The sequence below is a fragment of the Melanerpes formicivorus genome, unplaced genomic scaffold (assembly GCF_026170545.1).
Source record: "Melanerpes formicivorus ecotype bairdi unplaced genomic scaffold, bMelFor1.0.p_v2 SCAF_18, whole genome shotgun sequence".
Classification (NCBI taxonomy): domain Eukaryota; kingdom Metazoa; phylum Chordata; class Aves; order Piciformes; family Picidae; genus Melanerpes; species Melanerpes formicivorus.
Genome location: NW_027142370.1, coordinates 8,494,629 through 8,513,794, shown reverse-complemented (window position 1 = coordinate 8,513,794; position 19,166 = coordinate 8,494,629). Strand labels below are relative to the sequence as shown.

General features: G+C 42.2%; 1 long non-coding RNA gene across 1 annotated transcript; it reads right to left on the bottom strand.

Annotated features, from left to right (window-relative positions):
* Positions 1–554: 554 nt before the first annotated feature.
* Positions 555–7,146, bottom strand: LOC137446761 (uncharacterized). The gene is made up of 3 exons (XR_010988709.1): positions 6,893–7,146; positions 3,262–3,575; positions 555–613 (listed from the first exon to the last, which is right to left on the bottom strand). It is a non-coding gene; the product is annotated as an uncharacterized lncRNA (long non-coding RNA).
* Between the last annotated feature and the right edge of the window lie 12,020 nt (positions 7,147–19,166).

The following is a 19,166-nucleotide window of genomic DNA, read 5'->3' as shown; positions in this document are numbered from 1 at the left end:
GGGCTCTGTCAAACTCCAGGTGGCTGTGCTAGACCTGGAGGAACTTATTTAAGGTGAGTTACCTCTACACTAGAGTCTGAAGAATGCACACAATGAGCAAATTATTTGAGAGGCTCAGGGGAGACCTTATTGATGTCTACAACTACCTGAAGGCTGGTTGTAGCCAGCAGGGGGTTGGTCTAAAGTTCTACATTAGAAGGCATGTTGAAAACTGTGAGCTTCCTTCAGAAGATGGAACAAGAAGAGAACAAACAATTGGCTCTAGTTAACTATGAAAACAATCTGATGTTTTCATATGCACATAACAGCAGTGCAAAGAACTTACCTTTGTTCTTTTCTGTGATGTGAATATTGAATATGGCTGCCAAACTAAAATCAAGTCCTCTCTCTGAAGGAAACCTGGCAAAGTAAAACCATCTACTCCACAAATTCTCATGCCTTTGAATCATTAACACTGGTGTTAGTTACAAAGAAGAAAGGAAAAAAAAACCAACTGCTGTGCAAAGGCAGAGGGGGAGATCATCAGCTTCAGTCAGCAGGGTATGTCAGTGTGTCCACACCTTCACCACATGACCTGGCAGAAAAGATGTCCTCATTCTTGACCCATTTTCTTCTGCAGACACAGGTGAGACACAATTTTTGAGAAGGCAGCTCCAAAAGTGTTAAACCACAAAGCACAGGGCTGGGGTTTCTCCTCACTGAATGGTCACCATGGCAGCACTGCCTGGTTGGCTTTTTTTCCTTTCCCATTGTATTTGTATTCATGGATTTGCACACACCCCCACCAGTACTGCACAGGCTTTGCAGTTCACACTTTCTGTATTGCTTAAATATTTGCTTACAAATTGTTTTTTTCATTTAAAATAGCAGCTCTGTGCACAAGCCACAGACTATTACAACTGTTTGCAGAGCACAAATAGGAGGAACACACAGGAGAGCAAGCAGTGCTGTGATGCCAACCCATCTGTCCAGTTCCCCAGGGAGATGACACATTCTTCTGCGGGCTTGTTTCAATTTTATGTTATTATTTTCGTGTAAATGATAGAATTTTCTTCTTTCAGGTTTCTGCCTTCAGAGAATGGTGCAGGCAACAACTTGGAGGAGAAAGTCCAGAGAAGGGCAACAAAGTTGGTGAGGGGTTTGAAACACACACCCTATGAGGAGAGACTGAGGGAGCTGGGGTTGCTTAGCCTGGAGAAGAGGAGGCTCAGGGGAGACCTCATTGCTCTCTACAACTATCTGAAAGGAGGCTGTAGACAGGTGGAGGTTGGTCTCTTCTCCCAGGCAACCAGCACCAGGACAAGAGGACACAGTCTCAAGCTGTGCCAGGGGAGGTTTAGGCTGGAGGTCAGGAAGAAGTTCTACACAGAGAGAGTGATTGCCAATTGGAATGGGCTGCCCAGGGAGGTGGTGGAGTCACCATCATTGGAGGTGTTCAGGAGGAGACTTGATGGGGTGCTTGGTTGCATGGTTTAGTTGATTAGGTGGGTTGGACACAATGATCTTGAAGGTCTCTTCCAACCTGGTCTGGTCTATTCTATTCTATTCTATTCTATTCTATTCTATTCTATTCTATTCTATTCTTGAGGGTTTATGCAGAATGAGGTCTTGGGCCAGAAGTTTAAATTATGAATGTGACACAAATATGGACTGTTACACACAAACTTTCCAAACCCCATTCAGATATACTCATTTTTTTTGTGTCCAGATGTTCAGGCTTACAGGAGATTTGTGCTGATTTTCTCTTTCAAAAGTCTGAATAAATACATTTCTCAGCTCTACTCTAAAAGCCATTTGTGCCACAGCCAGCTGAACAGCTGAAATTGGGGTAGCTGAAATGTGAAACTTTCGTCAGAGCTTATCATCCATTAAGTTTATTGCAAAAGGTGCAGGAATTTACATGAGAAGGACTTTGTGTCAATTTCCAAAGATCTGGTAAATATCTGAATGCAAGGTGCACAGGAGGAAGAAAACACAACCTGCAACAAGGAATTTGATGCTTTTCTTAAGTTGTATCTTGGCAGCAGGATGCAAAGGAGCTGGGATTGTTTAGCCTGGAGAAGAGGAGGCTCAGGGGAGACCTTATTGCTATCTACAACTACCTGAGGGGTGGTTGTAGCCAGGTGGGGGTTGGTCGCTTCTCCCAGGCAACCACCACCAGAACAAGAGCACACAGTCTCAAGCTGCGCCAGGGGAGGTTTAGGCTGGAGGTGAGGAGAAAGTTCTTCACAGCCATTAGAATGTGCTGCCCGGGAGGTGGTGGAGTCACCTTCCCTGGAGGTGTTCAAGAGAGGATTGGATGTGGCACTTGGTGCCATGGTATAGTCATGAGGTCTGTGGTGACAGGTTGGACTTAATGATCTTTGAGGTCTCTTCCAACCTTGGTGATTGTGTGATTTTCCCCTCTGCAAGAGGGTAACCTCTGAACAGTGTAAGAGAATTGCAGAATTACCAAAAGCCTCACATTTTCTCCATTGATTGTTTGTTGAACTTAAGAGTGTCAACACATTTCATTTGCTAAAGAGCAAGGTTTTCCTTTGCACTGCTTCTGAAACCTTGCTCTAAGCCTGGCTGACAGTTCTGAAAGGTCATTTCATTCCCTCAATGCACGGTATATTTAGTAGTGATGTAATTACTACATTGTTTTGCAAAACACAAACAGATTTAAAAGACACTGCTGAAAGCAGTGATGGTTTTCATCTTCTTCCCCCCCTCCCCTTCAGTTTTAGAGCTGGCAAAAGCAGAACCAGTGTTAAGACTCCCACCTCCTCCAAGCATCCCTCCTCCACCAGTTAGATAGCAATTATACATAATAATAATAATATATATAGCTTCATTTAAACCTTTTATTTTGTTGTGCGTAGGAGACTACCTCCTCTGAAAGACTTTTCCTAGTGTGTGAATGAATTACCACTAACAGGAATGTAATCCTTTCTGCCACACCAACTCTGGCCCTGATGTGCTCAGCGTTGATGATACTTTCAGAGACCAGACTCTGTCCCCTGTGTAGCACTATTTGTTCAAATGATTACCACCACGTGTGTTCTTTTTCTAGCTCTTGCTATTTAAGCATGGGCTGTCCGAAGGAATGCTTTTGTTGGAGAATTATGTTCCATCCAGAATGTTTTTCAAAGCATGGTAACACACCCTTTATTATTTCAGGACATGGAGGGAAGAGTTGAAGACAGTCTTCTAAAATGATGCACCCTTCAAGCTCAAACTCCTTAGTGACAAAGCATTCAGAGACTGATTGGAACCAACCTTTTCTTTCCCCCTTGTACGCCATCCCTCTGATGTTCTCCTGGCAGGAAACTCACAGAATCCGTCCTTCAGCAGCAAATTATCAAACTGTTTTCAGTTTCAGAGTTATTTAGCCATATGTATGTTTGTGACGTTGTCCTTTTAGTTCTGAATGTCAAAGTAGACGGCAGATGCTCGTCTCGGTCTAAACTTTTCAGCTGCCCTGGTTTGTGGGATTTGCTGTATTGGATACAATAGCTGCGGTGGATTTGTCATCTTTTCCTCTTGATTCATTGCAAAAAAGAATCGAGTGATTCATAAAGTGTAGACACAGCCTTAAAGAGCAAAGGAAACACCAGTCAAAATAACCTCCAAAGTTGATTTAAAAACGAACTCTTACCAGAGACACAGCGTCTAGAACAGCCCAAGGGAACACAGAGCAACGCAGGCCACAGAGATATAACATCAGAGGGAAAGAGTGTCTCCATACTGACACTGAAGGGCAAGGTCTGACTGCGTTTGGATTCAGTTCTCTTAGTTAATTAGGCACCAGGCACAAAGTACTTCTTTAGGATTACAAAGATGTCAAGTTGCAGTGCAAGCCATGTTCTTTGAAATCTGAACTGGCAAAGCCTGTTTATCCCTTTTATCACTTAACTCCAGCGTTTCCAAAAAGCTTTATCACACTGTTCCTCCTGGATGGATGCTCTTTTGAGGCAGTAAACCAGCCGACTGCTGTGGTATTGCAATGTTATTCTGGACTGTGCAAAAATCAGGCTGATTTCCTTTCTTCAGCACATGCAGGAGCTAGGTTCTTCAAGTAAGTCTTTTAGCAAAACCAGAGAAAGATCCCCCTGAAGTGCATGAAGATATGTGCTCACAGACATATCAAATGAAATTCTCAAGCTGATGTGGCATAAAACAAGAGAAAGGTGGAAGTCACAAAGTGGAAGGGTTTTGTCTTTACACTTGTACTTTACTGTGGGGGCTTTACTCTTTTTGTTTTAATGAATGATCCTCAAAACAGGGAGATGTATGAACAGGAGGCATGGCAGGTATGGCCAGCTGTTCTGGAAGGTGCTTCTATGCATTTTTGCACAAACAGAATCCTTCAGGAGTAAGCCTTCTGTGTGGTTCCATAAGCAAAATGTCTGCATTAGTGATACAGCAGTACTGAAATTTGGGCTGGAACCTGGAGAATTTAGCAATGAAAACCAATCAAGTGTTCCAAGAATTCCTTCAAAGGCTAAATTTCCCTACAGGGTGCAGAACTGTTTGGTAAACACTCCCTGAGCATCTCGACTCATAACATATGGGATGAACCTCCAGATAGTATCACAGTATCATTCAGGGTTGGAAGGGACCACAAGGATCATCCAGTTCCAACCCCCCTGCCATGGGCAGGGACACCCCACACTAGATCAGGCTGGCCAGAGCCTCATCCAGCCTGGGCTTAAACACCTCCAGGGACGGGGCCTCGACCACCTCCCTGGACAACCCATTCCAGGGTCTCACCACTCTCATGGGGAAGAACCTCCTCCTCACCTCCAGCCTGAATCTCCCCACTTCCAGCTTCATTCCATTCCCCCTAGTCCTATCACTACCTGAGATCCTGAGAAGTCCCTCCCCAGCCTTCCTGTAGGCCCCCTTCAGATACTGGAAGGCCACAATGAGGTCACCTCGGAGCCTTCTCTTCTGCAGACTGAACAGCCCCAACTCCTTCAGTCTGTCCCCATAGGAGAGGTGCTCCAGCCCTCTGATCATCCTAGATCAGAGGATGATCTAGGAACAATCCTAGATAGATTGTTGGAGCTATCTTATTGTTCTGATAGAGTAAAATCCATCCCTTGATGCAGGTTCTGTGACACAAGACTGCCTGTGAAACCCCAAAAACTGAGGAAAAAAACCCCATGACATAAATTGGAGACTGTAAATAGCCTTGCAGAGGTGTTACAGAACCTTCATGTTTGCTGTTCTAGAAATGGTGCCCAAACCTACCCAGAATCTACAGCAAATTTCCAAGGTTAAACAAACAAACAAACAGTGTAAGCATTGTTAAATGCTTATGTGAAATGTTTAGAGACTTACTTTTGCACAGACAGAAAAAGAAAATGCATTACACTGACCATCTTCTGCAGCACAATTGAAAGGCAATGAGCGCAGCTACATTGGCTTCATGTACTTGAGATATGGTGTCCATGCATGCTGCATGTACTGGCTTGACTAATCTACTGGATCTCTCCAGTGATTTATAAGACCTAATTATGCCTGAACATTTAAAATGCTACCCCCATCAAACCACTCTTTGTGTTTTATTAAAGTATGGAAAAAAAGAGTATGTTTGCTACAGGAAAGAAAGCCCTGAATCTACATCACAGCATGTCCCTGCGGCTAACAGCTGCTGAATTCTAAAGCAACAACAAAAGGTCTTTCATAATTGCATTCACACATCCTCTGGATGAGTCTTGTCGTCCATGAAAACCCTGACCTGTTAGAGGTTACTGAGGGACACTGGGCACCACCTCTGACACTCGCTTTCTCATTATCAACCTTGATTTCTTATCTCTCCATGAAATGGTAAGAAGTAGAAGAGTCATTAGATTTATTTCTATGACCAGACTATCTCTTGTATTTTTACATTTTTCTACTCTGATATCACTTCTAAAAGCAAATCTCTTAGCTTCAGTAGGAATCTACAAACACTAGAGGGAATGAATTTTTCCCACCTATGCAATTTCTTTTTTTTTCAGAATAATGACTGTTGCTCAAGAAGAACAATCATTATTGTTTTACTACCTGCAGCCTGACATTCTCTCTTCACCATGAGCTCAGTACTAATTTGACCAAGTCAAGATTAGAGGGAGATTCTCTAACAGGAGAAATCAGGAGTTTATAAATTTAATATCTGCAGTTGTGACTAGTCATGAAGAATCATTGAATCACTAAGGCTGGAAAAGGTCTTTAAGATACTGAGACCAAGGGCTTTAGCATTGTACATCAGTCACGATCAGGGCGTTTAGCATTTCACATCACCTCTGTGTGGTTTGTCTAAGCCTGTCCAGTTGATTGCAATAGAAATTGCCCCTGCCTATGCAAGAGTTAAACTAGGGCTTCTCTCCCTTGCCCACTTTATGCTTTAAAGTAATTAAAAGATGAATAACTGCTTGGGAAAGGGAGCTTGCTTGAAATCTGCTAACTGCTCTCAGCAAGTGCTGCCAGCTTCAGTGGCCACATGAGCTGATGCTCTTCCAAGCCCCTTGAGCCTGGTATAAAATTGTATGTTATAAGACTTTATTGCTGTTTTCCACTTCTACACTTCTTTCATTCAGTCTCAGTCCTGGTATCAAGAATATCACTTTTGCTGCCCTCTTCTCCAGGCAGTTCTAGATGGTGATTAAATATAACAACAGAATCCAGTATTTCCCTACTACATAAATTAATATATATATATATATATAAAACATTTCTGAGGATTCTCTCTTGCAAGAAAACATCTTTTAAATTATTCTTTATGTTTGCTTTAACCATTTTTCATGTGTAGTAAGCTACCATCCTAGAAGCAGCAGCTTGTTTTGCTCAACGCACTCCCCAGAGCCTCATCTTGAAAGCCAGAAGGACTCTCACAGCAAGAGTCTTTTTGTAAAGCACTTACCCATTCGGCAGAACTCGAGGATGAGTTTTCCTCAGCTGCTGCTTTGGTGGATTCATTTCTCCCATGAGGTTCTGCAGCTTCGAGCATCTGCTCCTGATGCCTTCCTGCTGGCACAGGAAGTTGTGCAGAAACTTAGCAAAAGCCAAGTCACAGTTACTACTTCTTTACTGTCCATTTCCAGAGCCACACTCTGTACTCTATCAGAGGTCTATAAAGCCCTGAAACAAAGGGTGCAGAGCTCTTGTACAGCTAGTCCTGATGACAGGTGCTGGAGTGGCATTCAGCTTCCAGATGGAAATAGCTACCTTCAGGTTTCTGAACACCCCTTAGGTGATGGAGTTCTGGTCAGTAGAGCTTGTGCCATGGGAGGGAGATCTGATCAAGAGAACTGATCAGCTCACTCTTAAGTAGACACCTACAATGGGTCAGTTCATACCTAGGCCTCAAGATCCATGCCTGTGTCAGCCCTGGTGAATGAAATAACTGCTTTCACTTGCTTAAGTCCTCTCCCCTTGCTTTTTTTTAATCTGCACATTGAATTGCACCTCAAGTCACAGATATCCCACCTATATCCCTGACAGCTCACAAGCTGAGTAAGCCTCACATTGCAACTATAATACTCACACTACAGCTACTTAAGAGGCTGCCTTAGGTGTTATGTCACTGATCCATACTCAGCACCTGCAGGTGCCCTACATTTATATTTGTCAAGTACCTTTGTCATTCACTGTTTTTTCTTGTGACTTATTCCATCCTTCCCTTGAGGATTTTACAACAAAGAAAAAACAATAATTAGTTTGGGGTGTTTTGGTTTGTTTGGTTTTGTTTTTAATCACGTCTTAAAAACATAGCTTAGAACAAAGTCCCCAAATTTGGGTCTTACAGATGTCACTTCCAGGTGTCATTGCCTAGAGTAAGATCATTTTGCAGGGTGAAGTTCTGGTTCCTCACTTTTTCAGTCTGCTAAGAAATTATCAGAACTGCTATTTCTTCAATGTGCTAGAGAGGTCAGTTTTAGTGACTACTTCTTCTGGAAAGATAAATAATGGAGGCAAGAATGCTCATTGTAACTAGAAACAGCACCTTCCAAACCCTCCTCTCAGCGCAAGTTGCCCCCAGCCATTCAAGACCAGGTGAGTAAAAGTTATATATTGAAATCCTTCTTAGTGATGCTGCTTAAGTGCACCTGTCCAGCCATCTCAAAGCATTAGAAAGTGTGAGTTAACTGAAATATTGTCACTCACCAGAAGGTTTTGGGTGCTGTTTCTTTCTGTAGCAAAGATACAAGCTTCCCACTGCCACTAAGAAAGGAATGATGGCCCATACTGCCACACATCCCTTCTTCAGTGAGTGAGATGCTGCAACAAAACATTTTAAATACAGTTATGTAGTATTCAAAGGTACAAGAGAAAAATCTAAAAGTGACTTCAGGAGTGAATCAGTCTTTCCCCCACTCAAGTGCAAGGTCATCTATACATCACCATTCCTGAGGGACATATGCCTGAAGAACAGTAACAGCAATCCCTTATATAGCTCCTGCAGCTTGACAGTTTTCTCTCCCCAACCCAGTGCCTAATCTGAGTCTTTTCTGCCTGTACTTTGAGGATGTTAATACTTGACCAAGTAAGAGATCAGACCACTTAACTCATTTTAGGAGCTCAGATTATTTTAACTCTAACTTTTACATTTACTTCCCAGCATTTTGAACACTACTTTCATTTGTTTGTTGCCACTGATGTTCTCTTAGTTCTTCCATCATTTTTGTGCCTCCCTTTGGACTGCCCAGTGGCTAACAGTGTAAAATAGCATCCAAAACTGGACTGTGCTGGATGAATGGGAAGGTTACATCCCATGACTTGATCACTTGATACATGAGTAATTGATAATGATAGGCAGAGCTAGTCCCCTCATCTTCTCTGAGAGGTAGAAAGCGAAGGCACAGATCAGCATCTTCCAGAATACAAAGGATCCTGAGGCAGTGGTGTAACACAAATCACACTTGCACTGCTTAAAAAGCTAATTGTGTTTGAATACCAAATGCATTAATGCTTTTTCAGTGCTAAATTCACAACTAGTATATTAATTTTCTCCTCTGTAAAGGTTACTATATGACTATAATAAAATGAGACAGGGCCTACATGAAGTATTTTGTTGTAACAGCTTTGCAGACACAGATCCTTGAAAACAGAGAGCCCACGCTGCTCTCTCTTCCATCTTGATTTCTATCCTAATTTTTGTTAAGAATTTGTAATAAAATGGTTCACAAAGGGTACATGTTTCTGAACAATGTGATTGTTCCTGCCACTCCTTAGCACAAGGCAAATTAATTTGCTGTCCCACATCTAGCCTACCTAGTGCCTTCTGAGACAGAATTGTGTTTGGGTCTTTTGTGAAAGACACAGCTGATGCCCAGTGTTTTTGTAAACCTTAACTGATAATTCCCCTTAGCAAACCCTTATAGAAGAAAACAAAGACTACACTTGGGTCTGTTAGGGTGAAGAACTTAAGCCAATTATCATTAAGATCCACTCAGGTTCCCTCTGTGTATGTCTTATTCATTCTGAGATCCTCATCATTGAGGGAGGGACGTGGGAGAGGGAGGAAATAAATAAAACGGCTCAAATTGAAGAATTTTTGTGACAAGCTAAATGGCCTCCATATGCTCTTGCTAGCTCACCTTGCTCCTCAACAGTCACTGCAGTCCCATTTCCATGGACTTTCTTGTAGAAAGGTATTTCAATAATTATCTCACAGTAGTAAATTCCAGCATCATTCACACCGGCAGATTTTATCTCTAGCACATCCTTGTTTTCACGGGTAAGGTTGGACACGCAGGCAATAGTGGGTAATATGCTTTTGGTGATGTTCTCTTTTACCAGATACCACTTAATCTATACCTCTCAACAGATATTTCCCAAATACAGGCAATTTCAGTGCTGTCTCCAACTGACAGATGTACTTCTGGTGGTTTTTGCATGACTGTTAAATTACTTGGACCTGTGGCTAGTGGAGAAGTACATAAAGATTTGTAAGTTACAACAGCAAAGCGATGACATTACGGCTGTAACGTCTACAATCACAGCATCTAAAATCATGTTAATGCTAGAAAGTCATGAGGTGAGTTTTTAAGCTTAGTTATTACCCACTTCTCCCTTGAACAATGGCAACTGGTTTCTGGCTGAAGGAAACCTTTAATCTGGTGTGTTAAAGCCTTCCCTCATTGTTTGTGAGCAATAAATGAGGAGTTTTTTTCCCCCCTGTGTGCTCGCTGATGTGTTTATTTTTTAATTTCAACAAAAAGCTTTCAGAACAGAGGTTGAGTCTGAAGCTTATTAAACACTTTGTCTGCCAGATAGGGGGGGAAAAAAAAGGAAGACCAAGAGAAGTAATTCAGAATGATTCATCAGTGAACAGTGAAAGACTCATCAAGATGAAAGAAAAATCCACTACATTTTTTTTTTGTCACCATGTAGGAGTTCTTGTCCTGCACTGCTTCTAATTAGTGATAAATGTACAGCATTTTTTTTGTTTTTAATCTGTAAACTTCTTTCATGAAGTTTTTGTTGACAAGTACTTTATAGCATCAAATTAGCTCCCTCAGTTAAGTACACAATATGCCGTGCAGACCACAGCTGCCTCATCAAGTCTGTTGTCTGGCTTTTAGCTAAGGCTGACTTGGACATTATGAGAAGAAATCACACTTTTTTTTTTTCACTCTTTCCTGCTTTGAATCTCATTTACCACTCACTGTCCACATGCAAAATTATCTACATGAGATGCTGTGCTATACTGTACAGAATAGTTTCTTCTGAAGTGCAACTGTGTGGATAACAGATAACTTTCTCGATTCTAATGCCACCAGTGCTCATCCCCAAAGTATAATCCAACAAAATCTATCCCCATGACTAATGAGAGCATTAATTTCATATGCTGTGTGAAGAATTCTCATTTCCCTCTCCCTTGCACTTATATTATTAAAGCAAAGAACTACTCAAGAGAGAGGAAACTGTATGATTTTCTTCCAAATTTTATCCTGTTTGTAACTAGGTCAAATTTCACACCAACAAGTAAGTAATGGGATGGGTTTGGCCCTACCTGATCCTAAAATGGCATAGTATCATAGTATCATTCAGGGTTGGAAGGGACCACAAGGATCATCTAGTTCCAACCCCCCTGCCATGGGCAGGGACACCCCACACTAGATCAGGCTGGCCAGAGCCTCATCCAGCCTGGTCTTAAACACCCCCAGGGACGGGGCCTCGACCACCTCCCTGGACAACCCATTCCAGGGTTTCACCACTCTCATGGTGAAGAACTTCCTCCTCACATCTAGCCTGAATCTCCCCACCTCCAGCCTCATTCCATTCCCCCTAGTCCTATCACTACCTGAGATCCTGAGAAGTCCTTCCCCAGCCTTCCTGTAGGCCCCCTTCAGATACTGGAAGGCCACAATTAGGTCACCTTGGAGCCTTCTCTTCTGCAGACTGAACAGCCCCAACTCCTTCAGTCTGTCCTCATAGGAGAGGTGCTCCTGCCCTCTGATCATTCTTGTGGCCCTTCTCTGGACACATTCCATCTGGCAAGTTCATCAGAATTACACAAATAAAATTGTTGCCTGGCTCCTTAGAAAAAGCCACACATTCCTCATCCCTAAAGGAGTTTGGCTTTTCTACAACACAGCACTCAACAACCATATGGACAGTATGGGGATAATATGAACAGCAGAAAAAAAATAAGGGGAAAGAATTGATGCAGTGTGCAAATAAAACTCAGAAGCTGTTCAAATGTCGAAGAACTGATCCCTAGCTTCAGTTGTTTTGCCTTTTTTTTCCCCCCATTTAAAGTACAGTTGTGCTATAGCCTGTGCCAAGTTACTGTCTTGTAACTTTACTATCTTTCTGAAAAATATCACTGAAAAATTCCTTTTGCCCATGCTTAATCTTAATCTCTCCCTCTCTTTCGTTCCAGTGTTTCAATTTATACTGAACACCTTTGGTGTTATCCAGTGCAATTTGTACTGAACAAGACACATGAAACCTTGCCTGCTTTGCATTTCTCTACCTATGTGATCTAGAACAAAACCTCCTTAACACTTCAAAATTCTACATTCAGTGTCTGTCACGATAAATATTCAGGTCTGAAGGTCTAAAGAAGATAGAGTTGGAAGATAGGTTGGACTCGATGCTCTCAAAGGTCTCCTCCAACCTGGTTAATCCTATCCTATCCTATCCTATCCCATCCTATCCCATGATGAGGCTTGGTTTAACCTAACATCATTTGGGGTGTCAAAGTGTACAATTCATTCCCCTACACTTTTTCACAGACAATATCTCTGTGAAAAATGCTTTTTAATTCCCCATGCATTTTAATTTTGACTTCAGCATTATGCAAATGCAGTTAAGGCTCTCCTTGTCTCAAGTGCAAGTCTGTTTCAGCTGGATATACTGTGAGAAGGATTTTTAAATCCAGCTCAAGAATTACAGGTGAATAATCATAAAAGTAAACACCCAAAGAAAATAAACCACACTTACCTAAGCAGGCAAAATGCGTAGTTAATAGAAATATCAGTGGAATTATGATCATCATGCAGGATTATTAGCACTTGCATCAGGGTGTCTTTGTTGAAGATCAGCAAAGCAACAAATGAAAGCATGTTAGATTCACATCTTAACTTCCTCTTCTATCGTCCTCATCACATGACAGAAGTCCAAATGCAACCCACATTTTCACTACACTCTGAAACTGCCATCACAGATGTGTCTGCTTTGGACTCCAGCCATCCTGTCTGAAATCAGAACCTTTCTTCTATGAGTTTTAATTTGTGCTAGTGTTCAACATTAATTAGCCTCTCCTCTGGCAGGACATACAGAACTGCTTTGCCACACTCACAGTGCTTTCATGTGAAGATTCGCCACTAGATTTCTGCAATCCTTCATTTAAAGGCACTTTATGAAGAGGAGAGTACTTTAGCTACTGTGTACATACTTCTCAGCAGCCTCTTCCAGCCAGTCCAATGAGTCTTGTCCAAAGTGACAATTGTAACACAGGTTACATTGATGGCAAGTATTACTCCTGTGTTTCCTCACCAGAGATTTCATTGTCATCTTGCTGGAACCTTGCCTAAGTTCTTCCCTCCTGTGAAAAGTGCTTTTTCCATAGCAGCATGATAGCTGTGTTGGCAGGAGCAATGGAGCCAGGCTGGGTTTGAAGATTGCACTTACAGTGGCCCCAGCATCACTGGGAAACAACCCAGAACAGTGCACTGGGAAACAACCCAGAACTGTGTACACAACACATCCCACTGCTACCTCCATGGCTGTAGCTACATTAATGAAACACCAGTGCCATATGTATTAACTAAGGCTTGTTTCAGCAAGATTATAATAAGAAGCATGGGGTAAACAAAATAATCTACAGCTACATGATCCAGCTAAGGGCCACATTGAAACTAATTTGCCTTCAATTACTAAAAATGTTTCTACAAATAGGTAACTGTGTGCTCTTTAATGTGCTCCAGTACTGATTTTTGGCTCCAACATTGCCTGGCGAGGAAAGTGGAAAAAAAGTTGCTCCTGTGTTCTCAGCTTGCCCAGTTTCATTCCCTGGGTGGAGCCAGTGAGGACCTAACAAATACCTTTAAATGCAAGTTCATGAAAGGATATATTAAAGCAAATAATTTGTACTTAAGGATATGATTTAATGATTTTAAACCATACTTTTAGCATTGACATTGAAGCATGCACATGCAAAGTCAAGCTTCTCTTCTATTCAGGTATCTGCATTTGTGCATTTACGGTGGGGTTGTGCAGCTGGCAGTCACAGCACGTAGAGTATTTCGTCTAGAAACTAGGTGAAGCTTTTCCAATAGTGCTGATAGCAGCTTATATTTATGCTGAAAGATGCTTTGGTTCTAATCCAAAGTATCTGCTGTCAGAGATGAATTGAGCGAGCAAGCAGAAAAAGGGGCTGGAAAAAAAAGGTTTATTTTTAGCTCTGGTGACTTCATTGTACCGTTTTACCACACAACTTGATAAACACTCATCACAGCACTACTGAGTGGGTGGAAAAATATGGTGTCAGAATATCTTAAGCCAGCTTTGCTGCCAGGATAAGTGCATTACCCATATCAACTATGTGGGTCAGGAAAGCTTCTACAACAGAAGGATCCTTTTAAGTTTTCTGTCTGCAGCTTTCACAAGGGACTCATTGCAATGGCTTGTAGTGATACAGTGAGGGGCACTGGCTTTAGCCTGGAAGAGAGGAGATTTAGACTGGAAAAATTCTTTGCAGTGAGGGTGGTGAGACACTGGAACAGGTTGCCCAGGGAGGTTGTGGGTGCCCTCTCCTTGGAAATGTTCAAGGTCAGGTTGGACAGGGCCCTGAGCAACCTGGTCTAATGAAAGGTGTTCCTGCCCATGGCAGGAGGGTTGGAACTAGATGATCCTTGTGGTCCCTTCCAACCCTGGCAGATACTATGACACTATGATATGAACTGAATATTAATTAACCCTGGACCCCGCATCAGTGAATCTGGATTCTGTAAATGTGTAACTTTGCTGACCTGTGTGCTGCAGATGATTCCAGGGCAGCTGCTCTGCAGACATTCTCTCTTCCTGGAGAGGCAATAAGAGTTATGACCAGTCTCTTATGGATGCTTTGTGTGAATCCATCTTCCCAAGCCTTTTCTTGGTGGTGTTCAAAGAGCACTGCTGGAGCATACTGAAAAACCAATTTAAAACTTCTAAATAAAGTGAAACTAACTCACTCCCTCCTCCCCACCCATGTATCAAACTTGTTTGTACACAAGTAGAAGGAGACAGCAGCATTTCTGAGCTGTTACCTTCAGCTGGGAAAGTTTATTAGTCTACAGCAGCACTGAGTAGAGTGTGAAACCTGAGGAAGTCAAATGAGTTTGTAATTCTACTGCACTAGAATGAGAAGACAGAGCAAAAACTGTTTACATTTGTTTGTTGAGAAAATCCCACCTGAAATTTCCATACTTGAAACAAAATTTTGAAGTACTAAATCAAAGACATGTTATCAGATTCTCCTTTAACAACAAAAAAAAAGGTTCTAATTCACATTTGACTTTTCAAGATCTTCTTCAGATCACACTACACACTTCAGACAGCTGCAGATGCGCCAGAAGAAAGTTCTGGTGAAAATGAAAATTTGACTTTTTATGTGCCTAACTCATGAGAATTTGCTTAACTCATCAATCCTCCCCCTCTGCTGACTCAAACACAAGATGGAAAGCATGATATCACTTGGGGTTTTTATCCAGTACCTAACTTCAATCTAACAGGCCTCACAACTTCTCATGCCAGTGTTCCATGTGTTCTGTGCAACATATATCTCCACAGTATTAATTTTGTCCACCTATAACTTAAACCAAACCACCAGAACCTTAACTTGATATTGACTCTAGGAGTCTTCTTGGCACACATATTTATTAGCATAGAAAAAACATCCATAATGGATTTTCAGGCTGTGAATATTAAATTGTCTCAGTAGGTAAAACAGGTCCACAGCACAGCTGGACTGACAAAATAAAGCTACCAGTTGTGCATATCACAATTCCTTCTCAAGTTGGTTTCATTTAAGAGTGCAAGTGATTCTTTTACCTGATCAAGTGACTAAAGAAACCACCTGCAAAAATCTCATTTCTAAAGAGCAGCTAGGTAATTCTTCCACACTGGAACAATATGGTCAGAGTAGTGGCATCAATATATCCATCAGCAGGACTGTCTTAAGAGAAATGCAAGCATACAAGAGGAACTGTTTTTCTTTAGCTTTCATTTAGGTTTGCACCTTGCTTAAAGTACAGAAGTTTTAACTTTTCCTAGAAAGAAAAAAAACACAAAGCAAACCAAACAAAAAAAAAAAAACCCACACCAAACCAACCAACCACCACCAAACCAAACCACCCTAACAAACAAAACTTACTTCTCTTGTGAGCCCAAGTAACTAACCTGTATGTTTCAGCAATGTCAATTGAGGTACCTGAGATAGAACAGAGTAATGGGAAAGCAAGCTGAATATAACAAACCCAACCATGTGTTTGCCAAGCAGGGGCAAACTTGGCATCTTCAGTAGTTAGAAGTAGTTTCCTTTCTACTTGGTCACTGAGACTTGTGGTTTTGCTGTCCAAGCTACACCAGATGCTGAGCAACACTAGAGCCAGCACAGAAAACATGAAAAGCCAGCCTCAGGCACTGGAAAAACAGGGTGTTTCCCTGGACACAAACAGGACTCCACCAGCTCTCAAGGACATTCATGCTTCCACTGCTCAAAATCATACAGGATGATGGAACAAAGATAATTCAGCTTTCAAGACACCAATGACTGTTATCCATCAAGATGCAGAAATGAAGCATCTTGAGGATGTGGACCAGACAAGCTGTTATCAGAGGACTCTGCAGGTCAGACTTCTCATACTGGTTTCACTCTGACTGCTTGCCATATCCTCTTGTTCCCCAATACCCAAGTGCTCTGCTGCCTCCACCCTAGCTTCTACACTTATAACTGCTACTTCCTAGATTACAATCAGGACCAAACCTAAAGCTTATTTACCATAGCACAGATATGCCACATGCATGTCTTTTTCCTCTGCTTCTAACATTGCATTCACCCTTTTGGTTTTTGGTGTGACTCATTTGATGTATGGTTTGAAGCAGTATTTAAGTACAGAGGGGCTGGATTTTGAGGAAGTCACCATGTAGCACTGTGACATTTCTCCTCACTATATTGACACATGTGAAGAAAGGAAAAGATGATTACTAAACAGGTTCCCCTACAGAGATTTGAGTGCCTACAGGCTTCCATTAGCTTGGGCTGATATTTCTCAGTAAAAAGAACATGTAAACTATGCCAAGGCATCTTAGAGCAGGAATGCCATGCTCTTTACAGACCAGGGTCTTAGATGCCTCCAGTGCACAGCAAGATTTGACTCTGGCAGATTATTCCCTGGTGGCTAATTGCACTGAAATAATTCCAGATAAAATATTCTTTTTAAATCAGAAAGTCTCCATAAATTGAAGCAGAGAATCACCCAACATAAAGATTAGCCTGTAACAAGGTATTCCTCTTTACAGCATCCTGCAAAGAAGAGATATTGGGGGGGATTTCTTCTAACACAGACCACTAGAAACATCTGGGAAAGCAGTGCCCAGAGTTAGCAGCTGTAGAATCGTTTACCACTTGGCCAGGATCAGCCATGCAATTGCCCACTGAAGATACAGCTCAATTTTTATAATCCACCAGCATAACTTGCTGTCACCAGCACATTGTATGAGTGAATGCCACTTCAGCCATAAAAATAAGAACTGTAATCACATCATTGTGTAACCCACACAGGATTCCCATTATACTACAGTGCATAACCAAGCAGGAAATGAGAGATGTACAAGCAAGGAAAATGACTTAGCTGAAGAGATTTCATTTCCCAAACACATACACAAAAGCAAATGGAAAATAGCTGCCATCATGCTTTGGTGCATCTTAGTTACAGTGCTTTGTGTTTCCTCTTTGGGCTTAATGTTGCAGGAAAATGGCTTTCACTGCAGCAGGGCAGGTTAGACTGGCACATCACTGAGTATTTACAGCTTAGTATGAAAAATAACCAATGGAAAACAGCCAACAACCTTTCTTCATCCAGCAACTGAGAATGACAGTTTTTGCAGTGATTTCAATGAGATGCAACCAACTAGTGCACAAGAGCTGCCTAGGCAGAACAACTGACCACCAGCACAGCTCTTCCAGCAGAAATGTCACAATAGCTGTTCTGGGAAAGCCTTTTTCACTCCCCTATCCTTTTTTCTTGAAAGCATCTCCACATGGAGGAAATGATTGCCGAACAGCCAAAGTAAATTAGAACAACTAGCACAGTAAAATGTCACTTTTGCATGAGTCTTGATCTGGGATGATGAACTAACTGAAAAGACACCTATTTTCCTCTTCTAAGCCTCTAGATTTAATCTTGCAGATTTTCAGGTTTCGTTGTTCAAAACACAATTTTGTACAGCATTGCACCAAGTGTAACTCATCCTTACCACCACAGTGAAGTGACTTATGAAAGTTCACAGTGTCCTAAGAACAGCATTCCTGCTCCAGGTTGTATGATGAGTTGGTTGTTGGCCATGTGGCAATACACCTTCTGTCAACAGACTAGCTCCAGTTTACCCAGAACATTCATAGAATCAATAAGGTTGGAAAAACCCTCAAAGATCACAAAGTCCAACCTGTCACCCAACACCTCATGACTACTAAACCATGGCACCAAGGGCCACATCCAATCCCCTCTTGAACACCTCCAGGGATGGGGACTCCACCACCTCCCTGGGCAGCACATTCCAACAGCTAACAACTCTCTCCGTGAAGAACTTTCTCCTCACCTCCAGCCTAAACTTCTCCTGGCACAGCTTGAGACTGTGTCCTCTTGTTCTGGTACTGATTACCTGGGAGAAGAGACCAACCCGCTCCTGGCTACAACCACCCTTCAGGTAGTTGTAGACAGCAATAAGGTTCCCCCTGAGCCACCTCTTCTCCAGGCTAAACAACCCCAGCTCCCTCAGCCTCTCCTTGTAGAGCTTGTGTTCAAGGCCTCTCCCCAGCCTCGTTGCCCTTCTCTGGACACGTTCAAGTGTCTCAAAATCCTTCTTAAATTGAAGGGCCCAGAACTGGACACAATACTCAAGGTGTGGCATAATCAGTGCTGAGTACAGGGGCACAATGACTTCCCTCTTCCTGCTGGCCACACTATTCCTGATGCAGGCCAGGATGCCACTGGTCTTCTTGGCCACCTGGGCACACTGCTGGCTCATGTTCAGCTGGCTGTCCAATCCGTACCCCCAGGTCCCTTTCTGTCTGGCTGCTCTCCAGCCATTCAGACCCCAGGCTGTAGCACTGCATGGGGTGGTTGTGACCAAAGTGTAGCACCTAGCACTTCAACACTCAGGGTCAGGATATTGTGAAGCAAAGCCAACCAATCCTGATCCTTAAGAGACAATTTAAATGAACTTAATGCAAAGGAATGCAACTAGTGCATTCAATTTCACTTACACCAAAGCAGAACTTTGCAGTTGTTGCCCAAAAGGCAAAGGTGGAACATATGACAGTCATTCTTCCTTGCTGCTCGTAGAAAGAGAACATCATTTGGCAAACCACTACTTTGTGATTTGGAAGCCATCTTCTCTAACAATAAAAACCTCAAGAGGTGACTCCTGAGATCACTACTAATTAGGAAGACAATTCAAGACCATAGGACTAACATGAC